A 13,005-nucleotide genomic window follows, 5' to 3' on the forward strand; every position below is an offset into this window, starting at 1 on the left:
GGTTGTGTGGCCATTGATCTTCGACCAGAGGCTCATACACCTCACTACACATATGTTTCCTTGTCATAGATCACATTCTTGGATTTATGGTGGAGACCATTTCTTGGTCAGAATTCCATAGGTGTTAGCCTTTAGTGTCATTGAAAATGGTCGTTCATGGCTAGTTTCGACAAAAATGGGGGTTGTGTAGCCATTGATCATCAACCAGAGGCTCATACACTTCACCCCACATATGTTTTCTTGCCATAGATCACATTCTTGGATTTCTGGAGGAGACCATTTCTTGGTCAAAAATCTGTTGGTGTTAGCCTTCGGTATTATTGAAAATGGTCGTTCATGGCTATTTTCGACTAAAATGGGGGTTGTGTGGCCATTTATCATCGACCAGAGGCTCGTACAATTCACCCCACATATGTTTCCTTGCCATAGATCACATTCTTGGATTTCTGGTGGAGACCATTTATTGGTCAAAAATCCGTATATGTTTCCTTGCCATAGATCACATTCTTGTATTTCTGGAGGAGACCATTTCTTGGTCAAAAATCTATTGGTGTTAGCCTTCGGTATTATTGAAAATGGTCGTTCATGGCTATTTTCGACTAAAATGGGGGTTGTGTGGCCATTTATCATCGACCAGAGGCTCGTACAATTCACCCCACATATGTTTCCTTGCCATAGATCACATTCTTGGATTTCTGGTGGACACCATTTCTTGGTCAAAAATCCGTACGTGTTAGCCTTCGGTATTATTGAAAATGGTCATTCATGGCTATTTTCGACAAAAATGGGGGTTGTGTGGCCATTGATCTTCAACCAGAGGCTCATACACCTCACTGCACTTATGTTTCCTTCCAATAGATCACATTCTTGGATTTATGGTGGAGACCATTTCTTGGTCAAAAATCCATAGGTGTTAGCCTTCAGTGTCATTGAAAATGGTCGTTCATGGCTATTTTCGACAAAAATGGGGGTTGTGTGGCCACTGATCATCGACCAGAGGATCGTACACTTCACCCCACATATGTTTTCCTGCCATAGATCACATTCTTGGATTTCTAGAGGAGACCATTTCTTGGTCAAAAATCTGTTGGTGTTAGCCTTCGGTATTATTGAAAATGGTCGTTCATGGCTATTTTTGACTAAAATGGGGGTTGTGTGGCCATTTATCATCGACCAGAGGCTCGTACAGTTCACCCCACATATGTTTCCTTGCCATAGATCACATTCTTGGATTTCTGGTGGAGACCATTTCTTGGTCAAAAATCTGTACGTGTTAGCCTTCAGTATTATTGAAAATGGTCATTCATGGCTATTTTCGACACAAATGGGGGTTGTGTGGCCATTGATCTTCGACCAGAGGCTCATACACCTCACTACACATATGTTTCCTTGCCATAGATCACATTCTTGGATTTATGGTGGAGACCATTTCTTGGTCAAAAATCCATAGGTGTTAGCCTTCAGTGTCATTGAAAATGGTCGTTCATGGCTATTTTCGACAAAAATGGGGGTTGTGTGGCCATTGATCATCGACCAGAGGCTCGTACACTTCACCCCACAAATGTTTTCTTGCGATAGATCAGAATCTTGGATTTCTCATGGAGACCATTTGTTGGTCAAAAATTCGTAGGTGTTAGCCTTCGGTGTCATTGAAAATGGTCATTCATGGCTATTTTCGACAAAAATGGGGGTTGTGTCGCCATTGATCATCGACCAGAGGATCGTACACCTCACCCCACATAAGTTTCCTTGCCATATATCACATTCTTGGATTTCTGGTGGAGACCATTTCTTGGTCAAAAATCCGTAGGTGTTAGCCTTCTGTATTATTGAAAATCGTCGTTCATGGCTATTTTCGACAAAAATGGAGGTTGTGTCGCAATTGATCATCGACCAAAGGCTCATACACCTCACCCCACATGTGTTTCCTTGCCATAGACCACATTCTTGGATTTCTGGTGGTGACCATTTTTTGGTCAAAAATCCGTAGGTGTTAGCCTTCGGTATTATTGAAAATGGTCGTTCATGGCTATTTTCGACAAAAATGGGGGTTGTGTGGCCATTGATCATCGACCAAAGGCTCATACACCTCACCCCACATATGTTTCCTTGCCATATATCACATTCTTGGATTTCTGGTGGTGACCATTTGTTGGTCAAAAATCCGTAGGTGTTAGCTTTCGGTATTATTGAAAATGATCGTTCATGGCTATTTTCATCAAAAATGGGGGTTGTGTGGCCATTTATCATCGACCAGAGGCTCGTGCACCTCACCCCACATATGTTTCCTTGCCATAGAGCACACTCTTGGATTTCTAGTGGAGACCATTTCTTGGTCAAAAATTCGTACGTGTTAGCCTTCGGTATTATTGAAAATGGTCGTTCATGGCTATTTTCGACAAAATGGGGGTTGTGTGGCCATTGATCATCGACCAGAGGCTCGTACACCTCACCCACATATGTTTCCTTGTAGTAGATCACATTCTTGGATTTCTGGTGGAGGCCATTTCTTGGTCAAAAATCCGTACGTGTTAGCCTTCGGTATTATTGAAAATGGTCGTTCATCGCTATTTTGGACAAAATAGAGGTTCTGTGGCCATTGATCATCGACCAGAGGCTCATACACCTCACCCCACATATGTTTCCTTGACATAGATCACATTTTTGGATTTCCGGTGGAGACCATTTCTTGGGCAAAAATCCGAATGTGTTAGCCTTGGTATTATTGAAAATGGTCATTCATGGCTATTTTCGACAAAAATGGGGGTTGTGTGGCCATTGATAATCGACCAGGGGCTCGTACACCTCACCCCACATATGTTTCCTTGCCATAGATCACATTTTTGGATTTCAGGTGGAGACCCTTTCTTGGGACAAAATCCGTTGGTGTTAGCCTTCGGTATTATTGAAAATGGTCGTTCATGGCTATTTTCAACAAAAATGGTGGTTGTGTGGCCATTGATCTTCGACCAGAGGCTCATACACCTCACTACACATATGTTTCCTTGTTATAGATCACATTCTTGGATTTCTGGTGGAGACCATTTCTTAGTCAAAAATCCGTACGTGTTAGCCTTCGGTATTATTGAAAATGGTCATTCAAGGCTATTTTCGACACAAATGGGGGTTGTGTGGCCATTGATCTTCGACCAGAGGCTCATACACCTCACTACACATATGTTTCCTTGCCATAGATCACATTCTTGGATTTATGGTGGAGACCATTGGTTGGTCAAAAATCCATAGGTGTTAGCCTTCAGTGTCATTAAAAATGGTCGTTCATGGCTATTTTCGACAAAAATGGGGGTTGTGTGGCCATTGATCATCGACCAGATGGTCGTACACTTCACCCCACATATGCTTTCTTGCCATAGATCACAATATTGGATTTCTCGTGGAGACCATTTGTTGGTCAAAAATTCGTAGGTGTTAGCCTTCAATGTCATTGAAAATGGTCATTCATGGCTATTTTTGACAAAAATGGGGGTTGTGTCGCCATTGATCATCGACCAGAGGCTCGTACACCTCACCCCACATAAGTTTCCTTGCCATAGATCACATTCTTGGATTTTTGGTGGAGACCATTTCTTGGTCAAAAATCCGTAGGTGTTAGCCTTCGGTATTATTGAAAATGGTCGTTCATGGCTATTTTCGACAAAAATGGGGGTTGTGTGGCAATTGATCATCGACCAAAGGCTCATACACCTCACCCCACATATGTTTCCTTGCCATAGACCACATTCTTGGATTTCTGGTGGAGACCATTTCTGGGTCAAAAATCCATAGGTGTTAGCCTTCAGTGTCATTGAAAATGGTCGTTCATGGCTATTTTCGACAAAAATGGGGGTTGTGTGGCCATTGATCATCGACCAGATGGTCGTACACTTCACCCCACATATGCTTTCTTGCCATAGATCACAATATTGGATTTCTTGTGGAGACCATTTGTTGGTCAAAAATTCGTAGGTGTTAGCCTTCAGTGTCATTGAAAATGGTCATTCATGGCTATTTTTGACAAAAATGGGGGTTGTGTCGCCATTGATCATCGACCAGAGGCTCGTACACCTCACCCCACATAAGTTTCCTTGCCATAGATCACATTCTTGGATTTTTGGTGTTGACCATTTCTTGGTCAAAAATCCGTAGGTGTTAGCCTTCGGTATTATTGAAAATGGTCGTTCATGGCTATTTTCGACAAAAATGGGGGTTGTGTGGCAATTGATCATCGACCAAAGGCTCATACACCTCACCCCACATATGTTTCCTTGCCATAGACCACATTCTTGGATTTTTGGTGGAGACCATTTCTTGGTCAAAAATCCATAGGTGTTAGCCTTCAGTGTCATTGAAAATGGTCGTTCATGGCTATTTTCGACAAAAATGGGGGTTGTGTGGCCATTGATCATCGACCAGAGGCTCGTACACTTCACCCCACATACGTTTTCTTGCTATAGATCACATTCTTGGATTTCTGGTGGAGACCATTTCTTGGTTAAAAATCCGTACGTGTTAGCCTTCGGTATTATTGAAAATGGTCATTTATGGCTATTTTCGACAAAAATGGGGGTTGTGTGGCCATTGATTATCGACCAGAGGCTCATACACCTAACCCCACATATGTTTCCTTGCCATAGATCACATTCTTGGATTTCTGGTGGTGACCATTTTCTTGGAAAAAAATCCGTAGGTGTTAGCCTTCGGTATTATTGAAAATGGTCGTTCATAGCTATTTTCGACAAAAATGGGGGTTGTGTGGCCATTGATCATCAACCAAAGGCTCATACACCTCACCCCACATATGTTTCCTTGCCATAGACCACATTCTTGGATTTCTAATGGAGACCATTTGTTGGTCAAAAATCCGTAGGTGTTGGCCTTCTGTATTATTAAAAATGGTCGTTCATGGCTATTTTCATCAAAAATGGGGGTTGTGTGGCCATTTATCATCAACCAGAGACTCGTACACCTCACCCCACATATGTTTCCTTGCCATAGATCACATTCTTGGATTTCTAGTGGAGACCATTTCTAGGTCAAAAATTCGTACGTGTTAGCCTTCGGTATTATTGAAAATGGTCGTGGTCGTTCATGGCTATTTTCGACAAAATGGGGGTTGTGTGGCCATTGATCATCGACCCGAGGCTCGTACGCCTCACCCACATATGTTTCCTTGCCGTAGATCACATTCTTGGATTTCTGGTGGAGACCATTTCTTGGTCAAAAATCCATACGTGTTAGCCTTCGGTATTATTGAAAATGGTCGTTCATGGCTATTTTCGACAAAATAGAGGTTCTGTGGCCATTGATCATCAACCAGGGGCTCATACACCTCACCCACATATGTTTCCTTGTCGTAGATCACATTCTTGGATTTCTGGTGGAGACCATTTCTTGGGCAAAAATCCGAATGTGTTAGCCTTCGGTATTATTGAAAATGGTTATTCATGGCTATTTTCGACAAAAATGGGGGTTGTGTGGCCATTTATCTTCAACCAGAGGCTCATACACCTCACTACACATATGTTTTCTTGCCATAGATCACATTCTTGGATCTATGGTGGGGACCAGTTCTTGGTCAAAAATCCATAGGTGTTAGCCTTCAGTGTCATTGAAAATAGTCATTCATGGCTATTTTCGACAATAATGGGGGTTGTGTGGCCATTGATAATCGACCAGAGGCTCGTACTCCTCACCCCACATATGTTTCCTTGCCATAGATCACATTCTTGGATTTCTGGTGGAGACCATTTCTCGGTCAAAAATCCGTAGGTGTTAGCCTTCGGTATTATTGAAAATGGTCGTTCATGGCTATTTTCGACAAAAATGGGGGTTGTGTGGCCATTGATCATCGACCAGAGGCTCGTACACCTCACCCCACATATGTTTTATTGCCATAGATCAAAATCTTGGATTTCTCGTGGAGACCATTTCTTGGTCAAAAATCCGTACGTGTTAGCCTTCGGTATTATTGAAAATGGTCGTTCATGGCTATTTTCGACAAAAATGGGGGTTGTGTGGCAATTGATCATCGACCAAAGGCTCATACACCTCACCCCACATATGTTTCCTTGCCATAGACCACATTCTTGGATTTTTGGTGGAGACCATTTCTTGGTCAAAAATCCATAGGTGTTAGCCTTCTGTGTCATTGAAAATGGTCGTTCATGGCTATTTTCGACAAAAATGGGGGTTGTGTGGCCATTGATCATCGACCAGAGGCTCGTACACTTCACCCCACATACGTTTTCTTGCTATAGATCACATTCTTGGATTTCTGGTGGAGACCATTTCTTGGTTAAAAATCCGTACGTGTTAGCCTTCGGTATTATTGAAAATGGTCATTTATGGCTATTTTCGACAAAAATGGGGGTTGTGTGGCCATTGATTATCGACCAGAGGCTCATACACCTAACCCCACATATGTTTCCTTGCCATGGATCACATTCTTGGATTTCTGGTGGTGACCATTTCTTGGAAAAAAATCCGTAGGTGTTAGCCTTCGGTATTATTGAAAATGGTCGTTCATAGCTATTTTCGACAAAAATGGGGGTTATGTGGCCATTGATCATCGACCAAAGGCTCATACACCTCACCCCACATATGTTTCCTTGCCATAGACCACATTCTTGGATTTCTAATGGAGACCATTTGTTGGTCAAAAATCCGTAGGTGTTAGCCTTCGGTATTATTAAAAATGGTCGTTCATGGCTATTTTCATCAAAAATGGGGGTTGTGTGGCCATTTATCATCAACCAGAGACTCGTACACCTCACCCCACATATGTTTCCTTGCCATAGATCACATTCTTGGATTTCTAGTGGAGACCATTTCTAGGTCAAAAATTCGTACGTGTTAGCCTTCGGTATTATTGAAAATGGTCGTGGTCGTTCATGGCTATTTTCGACAAAATGGGGGTTGTGTGGCCATTGATCATCGACCCGAGGCTCGTACGCCTCACCCACATATGTTTCCTTGTCGTAGATCACATTCTTGGATTTCTGGTGGAGACCATTTCTTGGTCAAAAATCCATACGTGTTAGCCTTCGATATTATTGAAAATGGTCGTTCATGGCTATTTTCGACAAAATAGAGGTTCTGTGGCCATTGATCATCGACCAGGGGCTCATACACCTCACCCACATATGTTTCCTTGTCGTAGATCACATTCTTGGATTTCTGGTGGAGACCATTTCTTGGGCAAAAATCCGAATGTGTTAGCCTTCGGTATTATTGAAAATGGTTATTCATGGCTATTTTCGACAAAAATGGGGGTTGTGTGGCCATTTATCTTCAACCAGAGGCTCATACACCTCACTACACATATGTTTTCTTGCCATAGATCACATTCTTGGATTTCTGGTGGAGACCATTTCTCGGTCAAAAATCCGTAGGTGTTAGCCTTCGGTATTATTGAAAATGGTCGTTCATGGCTATTTTCGACAAAAATGGGGGTTGTGTGGCCATTGATCATCGACCAGAGGCTCGTACACCTCACCCCACATATGTTTTATTGCCATAGATCAAAATCTTGGATTTCTCGTGGAGACCATTTCTTGGTCAAAAATCCGTACGTGTTAGCCTTCGGTATTATTGAAAATGGTCGTTCATGGCTATTTTCGACAAAAATGGGGGTTGTGTGGCCATTGATCATCGACCAGAGGCTCGTACACCTCACCCGACATATAATTCCTTGCCATAGATCATATTCTTGGATTTCTGGTGGAGACGATTTCTTGGTAAAAAATCCATAGGTGTTAACCTTCGGTATTATTGAAAATGGTCGTTCATGGCTATTTTCGACAAAAATGGGGGTTGTGTGGCCATTGATCATCGACCAGAGGCTCGTACACCTCACCCCACATATGTTTCCTTGCCATAGATCAAATTCTTGGATTTCTGGTGGAGACGATTTCTTGGTCAAAAATCTGTAGGTGTTAGCCTTCGATATTAGTGTAAATGGTCGTTCATGGCTATTTTCGACAAAAATGGGGGTTGTGTGGCCATCGATCATCGACCAGAGGCTCATACACCTCACCCCACATATGTTTCCTTGCCATAGATCACATTCTTGGATTTCTGGTGGAGACCATTTCTTGGTCAAAAATCTGTAGGTGTTAGCCTCTAGGATTATTGAAAATGGTCGTTCATGGCTATTTTGATAAAAAAAAATGGGGGTTGTATGGCCATTTATCATCGACCAGAGGCTCGTACACCTCACCCCACATATGTTTCTTGCCATAGATCACATTCTTGGATTTCTGGTGGAGACCATTTCTTGGTCAAAAATTCGTACGTGTTAGCCTTCGGTATTATTGAAAATGGTCGTTCATGGCTATTTTCGACAAAATGGGGGTTGTGTGGCCATTGATCATCAACCAGAGGCTCGTACACCTCACCCCACATATGTTTCCTTGCCATAGATCACATTCTTGAATTTCTGGTGGAGACCATTTCTTGGGCAAAATTTCGAATGTGTTAGCCTTCGATATTTTTGAAAATGGTCATTCATGGCTATTTTCGATAAAAATGGGGGTTGTTTCACCATTGATCTTCAACCAGAGGCTCATACACCTCACTACACATATGTTTCCTTGCCATATATCACATTCTTGGATTTATGGTGGAGACCATTTCTTGGTCAAAAATCCATAGGTGTTAGCCTTCAGTGTCATTGAAAATGGTCGTTCATGGCTATTTTCGACAAAATAGAGGTTCTGTGGCCATTGATCATCGACCAGAGGCTCATACACCTCACCCCACATATGTTTCCTTGCCATAGATCACATTCTTGGATTTCTGGTGGAGACCATTGCTTGGTCAAAAATCCTTAGGTGTTAGCCTTCGCTATTATTGAAAATGGTCATTCATGGCTATTTTCAACAAAAATGGGGGTTGTGTGGCCATTTATCTTCAACCAGAGGCTCATACACCTCACTACACATATGTTTTCTTGCCATATATCACATTCTTGGATCTATGGTGGAGACCAGTTCTTGGTCAAAAATCCGTAGGTGTTAGCCTTCAGTGTCATTGAAAATAGTCGTTCATGGCTATTTTCGACAAAAATGGGGGTTGTGTGGCCATTGATAATCGACCAGAGGATCGTACACCTCACCCCACATATGTTTCATTACCATAGATCACAATCTTGGATTTCTCGTGGAGACCATTTCTTGGTCAAAAATCCGTACATGTTAGCCTTCTGTATTATTGAAAATGGTCGTTCATGGCTAGTTTCGACAAAAATGGGGGTTGTGTGGCCATTGATCATCGACCAGAGGCTCGTACACCTCACCCCACATATGTTTCCTTGACATAGATAATATTCTTGGATTTCTGGTGGAGACGATTTCTTGGTCAAAAATCCCTAGGTGTTAGCCTTCTGTATTATTGAAAATGGTCATTCATGGCTATATTCGACAAAAATGGGGGTTGTGTGGCCATTGATCATCGACCAGAGGCTCGTACACCTCACCCCACATATGTTTCCTTGCCATAGATCACATTCTTGGATTTCTGGTGGAGACCATTTCTTGGTCCAAAATCCGTAGGTGTTAGCCTTCGGTATTATTGAAAATGGTCGTTCATGGCTATTTTCGACAAAAATGGGGGTTGTGTGGCCATTGATCATCGAACAGAGGCTCACACACCTCACCCCACATATGTTTCCTTGCCATAGATCACATTCTTGGATTTCTGGTGGAGACCATTTCTTTGTCAAAATTCCGTAGGTGTTAGCCTATGGTATTATTGAAAATGGTCGTTCATTTTTGACCAAGAAATGGTCTCCACCAGAAATCCAAGAATGTGATCTATGGCAAGGAAACATTTGTGGGGTGAGGTGTATGAGCCTCTGTTCGATTATCAATGGCCACACAACCCCCATTTTTGTCGAAAATAGCCATGAACGACTATTTTCAATGACACTGAAGGCTAACACCTACGGATTTTTGACCATGAACTGGTCTCCACCATAGATCCAAGAATGTGATATATGGCAAGAAAACATATGTGTAGTGAGGTGTATGAGCCTCTGGTTGAAGATAAATGGCCACACAACCCCCATTTTTGTCAAAAATAGCCATGAATGACCATTTTCAATAATACCGAAGGCTAACACCTACGGATTTTTAACCAAGAAATGGTCTCCACCAGAAATCCAAGAATGTGATCTACGGTAAGGAAACATATGTGGGGTAAGGTGTATGAGCCTCTGGTCGATGATCAATGGCCACAGAACCTGTATTTTGTCGAAAATAGCCATGAACGACCATTTTCAATGACACTGAAGGCTAACACCTATGGATTTTTGACCAAGAAATGGTCTCCACCATAAATCCAAGAATGTGATATATGGCAAGGAAACATATGTGTAGTGAGGTGTGTGAGCCTCTGGTCGAAGATCAATGGCGAAACAACCCCCATTTTTATCGAAAATAGCCATGAATGACCATTTTCAAAAATTCCGAAGGCTAACTCATTCGGATTTTTGCCCAAGAAATGGTCTCCACCAGAAATCCAAGAATGTGATCTATGGCAAGGAAACATATGTGGGGTGAGGTGTACGAGCCTCTGGTCGATGATCGATGGCCACACAACCCCCATTTTGTCGAAAATAGCCATGAACGACCATTTTCAATAATACCGAAGGCTAACACGTACGAATTTTTGACCAAGAAATGGTCTCCACCAGAAATCCAAGAATGTGATCTATGGAAAGAAACATATGTGGGGTGAGGTGTACGAGCCTCTGGTCGATGATAAATGGCCATACAACCCCCATTTTTTATCAAAATAGCCATGAACGACCATTTTCTATAATACCAGAGGATAACACCTACAGATTTTTGACCAAGAAATGGTCTCCACCAGAAATCCAAGAATGTGATCTATGGCAAGGAAACATATGTGGGCTGAGGCGTATGAGCCTCTGGTCGATGATCAATGGCCACACAACCCCCATTTTTGTCGAAAATAGCCATGAACGACCATTTACAATAATATCGAAGGCTAACACCTAAGGATTTTTGACCAAGAAATGGTCTCCACTAGAAATTCAAGAATTTGATCTATGGCAAGGAAACATATGTGGGGTGAGGTGTACGAGCCTCTGGTCGATGATTAATGGCCACACAACCCCCATTTTTGTCGAAAATAGCCATGAACGACCATTTTCAATAATACTGAAGGCTAACACCTACGAATTTTTGACCAAGAAATCGTCTCCACCCGAAATCAAAGAATATGATCTATGGCAAGGAATTATATGTCGGGTGAGGTGTACGAGCCTCTGGTCGATGATCAATGGCCACACAACCCCCATTTTTGTCGAAAATAGCCATGACGACCATTTTCAATAATACCGAAGGCTAACACCTACGGATTTTTTTACCAAGAAATGGTCTCCACCAGAAATCCAAGAATGTGATCTATGGCAAGGAAACATATGTGGGGTGAGGTGTACGAGCCTCTGGTCGATTATCAATGGCCACACAACCCCCATTATTGTCGAAAATAGCCATGAACGACTATTTTCAATGACACTGAAGGCTAACACCTATGGATTTTTGACCAAGAACTGGTCTCCACCATAGATCCACGAATGTGATCTATGGCAAGAAAACATATGTGTAGTGAGGTGTATGAGCCTCTGGTTGAAGATAAATGGCCACACAACCCCCATTTTTGTCGAAAATAGCCATGAACGACCATCTACAATAATATCGAAGGCTAACACCTACGGATTTTTGACCAAGAAATGGTCTCCACTAGAAATTCAAGAATTTGATCTATGGCAAGGAAACATATGTGGGGTGAGGTGTACGAGCCTCTGGTCGATGATTAATGGCCACACAACCCCCATTTTTGTCGAAAATAGCCATGAACGACCATTTTCAATAATGCAGAAGGCTAACACCTACGGATTTTTGACCAAGAAATCGTCTCCACCCGAAATCCAATAATATGATCTATGGCAAAGAATTATATGTCGGGTGAGGTGTACGAGCCTCTGGTCGATGATCAATGGCCACACAACCCCCATTTTTGTCGAAAATAGCCATGAACGACCATTTTCAATAATACCGAAGGCTAAGACGTACGAATTTTTGACCAAGAAATGGTCTCCACGAGAAATCCAAGATTTTGATCTATGGCAATAAAACATATCTGGGGTGAGGTGTACGAGCCTCTAGTCGATGATCAATGGCCACACAACCCCCATTTTTGTCGAAAATAGCCATGACGACCATTTTCAATAATACCGAAGGCTAACACCTACGGATTTTTGACCAAGAAATGGTCTCCACCAGAAATCCAAGAATGTGATCTATGGCAAGGAAACATATGTGGGGTGAGGTGTACGAGCCTCTGGTCGATTATCAATGGCCACACAACCCCCATTATTGTCGAAAATAGCCATGAACGACTATTTTCAATGACACTGAAGGCTAACACCTATGGATTTTTGACCAAGAACTGGTCTCCACCATAGATCCACGAATGTGATCTATGGCAAGAAAACATATGTGTAGTGAGGTGTATGAGCCTCTGGTTGAAGATAAATGGCTACACAACCCCCATTTTTGTCGAAAATTGCCATGAATAACCATTTTCAATAATACCGAAGGCTAACACATTCGGATTTTTGCCCAAGAAATGGTCTCCACTAGAAATCCAAGAATGTGATCTACGGCAAGGAAACATATGTGGGTGAGGTGTATGAGCCTCTGGTCGATGATCAATGGCCACATAACCTCTATTTTGTCGAAAATAGCCATGAACGACCATTTTCAATAATACCGAAGGCTAACACGTACGGATTTTTGACCAAGAAATGGTCTCCACCGGAAATCCAAGAATGTGATCTACGGCAAGGAAACATATGTGGGTGAGGTGTATGAGCCTCTGGTCAATGATCAATGGCCACACAACCCCCATTTTGTCGAAAATAGCCATGAACGACCACAACCATTTTCAATAATACCGAAGGCTAACACGTACGAA

Source organism: Zea mays, chromosome 5 (assembly GCF_902167145.1).
Source record: "Zea mays cultivar B73 chromosome 5, Zm-B73-REFERENCE-NAM-5.0, whole genome shotgun sequence".
Classification (NCBI taxonomy): Eukaryota; Viridiplantae; Streptophyta; class Magnoliopsida; order Poales; family Poaceae; genus Zea; species Zea mays.